Raw genomic sequence first — 6,258 nt, 5'->3', positions numbered from 1 at the left:
CACACCTCCTAAAACCTCCCAATAGAGCACTGCCCACTGGGGACAAAAATGATTAAATACTTGGAATCTATGGGGGACATTCTCATTTGAATGACCACATTCCACTCCCTGGCCTCCATAGGCTCATGATCATATAAAATGAAAAATGCATTTAGTCTACCTTCAAAAGTCCCATAGTCTTTACTAGTCTCAATATTATTCAAAAGTCCAGATCCAAAGTCTTTTCTGAGATCCATGGCAATTTTTTAACTGCAACCCTTGCAAAATCAAAAGATAAATTACAAACTTCCAACATGCAGTGGAACCAAATTCACATTCCCATTACAAAAGGGAATAAAGGGGGCATAGTGAGGAAATCCCAGACCCAAGAAAGACTGAAAACTAGCAGGGCAAACACCAATTCTTGCAGTTTCATGTCTGACTTAAGGGCTTAGATGTCTTAGCCCCCTCCAAATTTGCTACATGTCACATACATCTCTCTCTTGGGCTGATACCACTCCCTATATGTAGCTTTCCTTGGCAGATATCTCATGGTTCTAGCATCTTCAACATCTTGGGGGCTCTACTGCCAACCAGGATTCAACTTCACAGCTTTACACAATGGTCTGTCAGGGCGTCTTGAACTGTCACAGCCTTATTTATGCAGAGATGCCCCTGCTGCACGCTGCTTGGCCTTCATAGCTTTCGGAAACCATGGAGGAAGAAGAAACCAATGACCCTTTCACTTTTGCATCTTTCAGGCCTCTAAAGCCACAGTCAAGTTCAGCTGCCAGCCTGGGGTGGACCCCGGCCTGTTCCATTCACATTGGTAGCTTTTCTATGCTATGGTTTTCTAGGAGCTGAAAACCCCTCCAGCACTTTTCTTTCACAACTTGGAGGCTTAGCTGGGTTTGATCTTGCCCTGAAGGTACTCTTTCAATTGAGTACAAATACCTTGGCTTCTCCTTAACGACTCTAATCTCTTCATCAAAGGCAGCCTATCGATTAGCACATGCCTTGGCTCCGACTTTAATCTTCCTAGTGCTTCTTTTCAATCCAGACTACATTCTGCATTTCTTTCTGCCCCACTTGCTCTTTCATTATAGAGCCCCATAATATTCACCATTAATAACCATGCCGCCAATTCAACATTAGACTGTCTTGAAATTTACTCTGCCAAAGAAATCAGACCACTACATTTCAAGTTGTCTTCAGGCAAGCTCTTAGGCTGTGGGCAGAAGGCAGCCAGATGCTTTGTCAAAACATCCCAGTTGCTGTGTAAGTTTGTATTTCCCTCTGGAGCTACCTTGCTCTCAGCACTACTTCCTTCTAAACTCCTACTATCATGGCCCACTAAGCTCTACTTACATTATTCAACCACTTTTCTAGTCCAAACTCCCACATTCCTCCAAACACCCACATGGTTAGGTCCTTCACAACAGCCCATTCTTGTATCAGTTACTTTGAGATGACACCATGACCAAAGCAACTTATAGAAGGAAGACTTTGGCTTATGGTTCCAGCAGAAAGTCCATGTTAGGGGAGGCATGATGACAAAGGTGGCTGGAGCAGGAAGTTGAGTGATCACATCTCCAAGCAGGCACAGGAGGAATGACTGGAAATCTGGCAAGCCTTAAAAACTCTCAAAGCCCTCCCCTATTGGCACACTTCCTCCAGGAAGGCCACACTTCTTAAAACTTCCCCAAACAGTGCCACCACCTGGGGACAAAATGTCCAAATTCTTGGAGCCTATGGGAAACATTTTCATGTGAACCACCACATTACACATGTGTACATATGTGCACCTGCACACATATGAACACCCATACACACATGCACAGACACCACATACACATGCACATGCACATACACATGCACATACACATGCATGTACACATACACATCCACATACACATGCACATACACATGCATGTACACATACACATCCACATACACATGCACATACACATGCATGTACACATACACATCCACATACACATGCACATACACATGCATGTACACATACACATCCACATACACATGCACATACACATGCATGTACACATACACATGCACATACAAATAATGTACAAGATTTAGAAGACAAGGAACCCAGGACAAGCCAGCTGGGAACTGCTGCCCCTTGTGAGAAATGGTAACAGCCAATGACCACAGATTTTGCTCTTGGGGAAAATAGGCATGTAACCTGAAGTGTAACTTGGAGCCATCAAGGAAGAGTTTTACAAAAAAAAGCAGCCCCAGAACCATCACTGCCCTTCCTCTGGGTAGGGACTCTGCTTTCTTCCTGCCTTCCTTAGGCTAGGATCTGTTTCCCATGCCAGAGTTCTGGATGAGCGTTCACTTGAAAACATTTCATTTGCTATTCAATTTTTTTTAAGGTGGGAAAACTGCTGGCCCAATAAAACTCCTTCCTTTGGCAGGGGAAGAAATGAAGTATGAATCACTGCTGCATCTGAGAAAGCTACGCTTTAACCTGCTGGAATGTCTGGGTCCCAGTGGAAAGTATTTTCTCTCCCTTACAGACCTGCTGCACTGCCCATGTTACACTCCCACTCAGGGTCATGAAGGAGTTGCATCTGTGAGTCCCCCTTAGAGTTGATCTTGTACCTCTTCCTCCTTGTCTTTGTTCTGATTACGTGTGTGTGTGTGTGTGCGCGCGCGCGCGTGTGCGTGTGTGTGTCAGAGAGAGAGAGAGAGAGAGAGAGAGAGAGAGAGAGAGAGACTCATGTATCCTAGGCTAACCTGGCCCTTACTATGTAGGTGGCAATGGTTTTGAACTTCTGATCCTCCTGCCTCTACCTCCTGACTGCTGGGTTACAGGGGTATGACATCAGGTCTCATTTAATGTAGTACTGAGGACTGAACCCAGGGTATGTGCATGCTAGGCAATCTCTCTTTCAAGTGAGCAATATCCCCAGCTCCTCCTTTTCTTTTTAAATATGAAGAATTGGGAATGAAGATGGGCAAAAACAGGCAGATCTTTTAATAAATGTTCATGTATTCATCCCATCGCTTCTATAGCCTTTGGTTTTTAAAATGAACTTGGGGATTGGGATCACAGCTTAGTGACTGGGCACTTGAAGAGGATGTGTGAGGCTCTGGATTCAAACCACAGAGCCAAAATTGAAAAAGGAAATTGCAAGTACCAAACATATCAGTTCATAAATCTTACCATATATGTTTCTAAATAAAAAAGACCTTTAGAGAGAAAATCTCAATGTCATTACCTTAGAAATAAAATTAACAGGATTGGGATCACAGCTTAGTGACTGGGCACTTGAAGAGGATGTGTGAGGCTCTGGATTCAAACCACAGAGCCAAAATTGAAAAAGGAAATTGCAAGTACCAAACATATCAGTTCATAAATCTTACCATATATGTTTCTAAATAAAAAAGACCTTTAGAGAGAAAATCTCAATGTCATTACCTTAGAAATAAAATTAACACTATTTCCTTATTGACAGAAAATGTCTAATATTTTTAAAAATATTTTACTTATTTTTTTTTATTTTATGTGTATGGTTGTATTGCCTGCATGTAAGTAAGTGCACCTGTATCGTACAATGCCTGCAGAGGACAGATGAGGCTATCGGATCCCCTGGAACTGGAGTTACGGATAGTTGTTAGCTTCCATGTGGGTGCTGGGATTCGAATCCAGGTCTTCTGCAAGAACAGTCAATGTCTTAACCACTGAGCCATCTCTTCAGCCCCTATCTATTAATTTTCCAAAAGTCCAAGTCTAGGCGGCTGTTCAGTAAGTAATGTACTTGCCTTGCAGGCATGAGGACCCAAGTTTGATGCTCCGAACCCACAGAAAACCCTGTATTTGGTAGTGTGCTTATAATCCCACACTAGGGTGGTGGAGACAGGCAGACCCTTGGGGCTTATTGGCCAGTCAGCTTAGCTGAATTGGTGAATTTCAATGAGAAACCCCGTCAAAAACCAAGGTGGACAATGCCTGAGAAATGACAGCCAAGGTTGCTCTCTGGCCTTTACATGAATCACACACACGTGCCTGCACACCTGTATACACACACTCGCACACCAAGTTTCCAATAGTGTTGTTCACAATACATTTTGAAGTCTGATTTTCTGAAAATTCATAGTTCCCCTCATCATCTTATCTCATTATATATTTATAAAAAATCACATCGATTGACTTCAAGTGAGACAAAACTAATTTCATTTTTGAAGAGAATAAAAATTTTAATATATTTCAATATGTCACTTTTCAAAGATGTCCAGAATTAGGTCACTAAAGACTAAATTCATAGCTCTCAGAATATATAGATACTTGGGGAGAGGGTTCATTGTGGGTTTTAGCTTTATTTACCCTGACTTTCAATTGATGGATTCAGATTTCCTGTCTGGAAACAATTTATAACTCTAGCCTTGGCCAATAACTATAAGCCAGTGTGGTCATGGGTGTATATGTTTCCCAAGCTAGGCTACTGAATCCTAAGAGTTTGGGAGGAAAAAAATCTTTCTTTCCCCTGCATTTGGAACCACTGTTACCATCTTGCAAGTATACACAGGCTGAAAAGAAAGTAACAAATGATAATTAAACAAAGTTAGGGAGGAACCAGACCACTCTGAGGGCTGGACAAGCTGTGTCTGAAATAGGATTAACCTTGACCTTCTTTTTTATTTATTTATTTATTTATTTATTATTTATTTATTTATTTTTACACCCACTTCCCAGATGGCGCCCTCCCATACCCTCCCTCCCCCCACTACAGCCCTTATACTCTGATATCCCTGCTACTGTCTGCTATGTTGTCGGCATCCCCAGCCATTCCCCACTACTTGCCTTTCTGGTGAATCAGTTGTCAATATTCCTTTAGATAAGATTGGGGTCTGCTGTTCATTTTCCCAGTTCTATGCTGGGTTACTATCTGGGAATCCCTTTGGCCACTCTGGCCAACAACTCAAAAAAAGGTATCACCTATCTGGCTTTGTTGCTTGTTATGTAGCCTTTACCTGTGCATATGGACTCTTAAGAAATTATAACCAAAGATTAAAAGGAACCTTGACCTTTTCTTAGTAGCACAATTCCACAGCTTCTTGTCTGGAATAAAACATTTAGCTGAATTTCCTTCACTCAAAATAAAATGTACTCTACCTGATTGAGAATACCACTTAATTTTAAAAAATCATTAGCTTTTAACATGACCAACTGTTAAGGCTGCTGGGTAGTAGAATCATGTACAAAATTTTGACATTGAGGAGCTGGAGAGATGGGTTAGTTGTGAAGTGCTTGCCTTGCAAACATGTAGACCCGAGTCCCATCCCCAGAACCCACGTCAAAAAGCTTGATGCAGTGGTGTGCACTTGAAATCCCAAAGTTGAGGAGGTAGAGATGGGTGTATCTCTGAGACTCACTGGTCAGCCAGCATAACCTAGTTGGCAAGCTCCAGGCCAGTAAGAAACCCTGTATCCAAAAATAGGGTGGGCTGGAGAGATGGCCCAGTGGATGAAACTTGCTGGGTGTGCTGGGTAGTTTTTGTCAACTTGACACAAACAAGAGTCTCTTGGAAGAAGGAACCTCAACTGAGGAATTTCCTCTATGAGACTGGCCTGTGGGCATGTCTATAGGGGCATTTTCTTGATGGCTGATTGATGTGGGAGGAGGGCCCAGCCCACTGTGGGCAGCACTATCCCTGAGCAGGTGGGCCTGGGGTATATGAGAAAAGTAGCTGAGCAAGTCATAGAAAGCAAGCCTGAAGGCAGGGTTCCTGTGGTCTCTGCTTAAGTTCCTGCCTCAGGGTTCCTGCCTTGCGTTCCTGTCCTGACTTCCCTCAGGGACGGACTGTGATCTCAGAGTTGTAAGATGAAATAAACCCTTTCTTCCTCAAATTACTTTTGGTAATAGTGTTTATCACAACAACAAAAAGGGAAATAAGAACACTGTACAAGTGTGAGTGAGGACTGGAGTTCAAATCCTCAGAACACACATCAAAGCTGGGTGGACACAGAGATACCTAAAACCCAGATCTCCAGAGGTAGAGGAAACAGGGGATCCCTGGAGCATGCTAACTAGCTAGACTAAATCAGAGAGCTCAGGATTCAATGAGCAACCCCAGTTCATAAACAAAGTGAACAATCAGCCAGGCATAGTGGTGCATGCCTTTAATCCCAGCACTGGAGAGGCAGAGGCAGGTGAATCTTAGTGAGTTCCGGGGCAGCTGAGGCTTCAGGGAGACCCTGTCTCAAAAAGACCAATAAATAAATAAAATAAAGTAGAGAGCAATCAAGAAA

The sequence above is a fragment of the Nannospalax galili genome, unplaced genomic scaffold (genome assembly GCF_000622305.1).
Source record: "Nannospalax galili isolate Female #2095 unplaced genomic scaffold, S.galili_v1.0 scaffold1051, whole genome shotgun sequence".
NCBI classification, from domain to species: Eukaryota; Metazoa; Chordata; class Mammalia; order Rodentia; family Spalacidae; genus Nannospalax; species Nannospalax galili.
Note: the sequence above shows the minus strand (reverse complement) of the source record.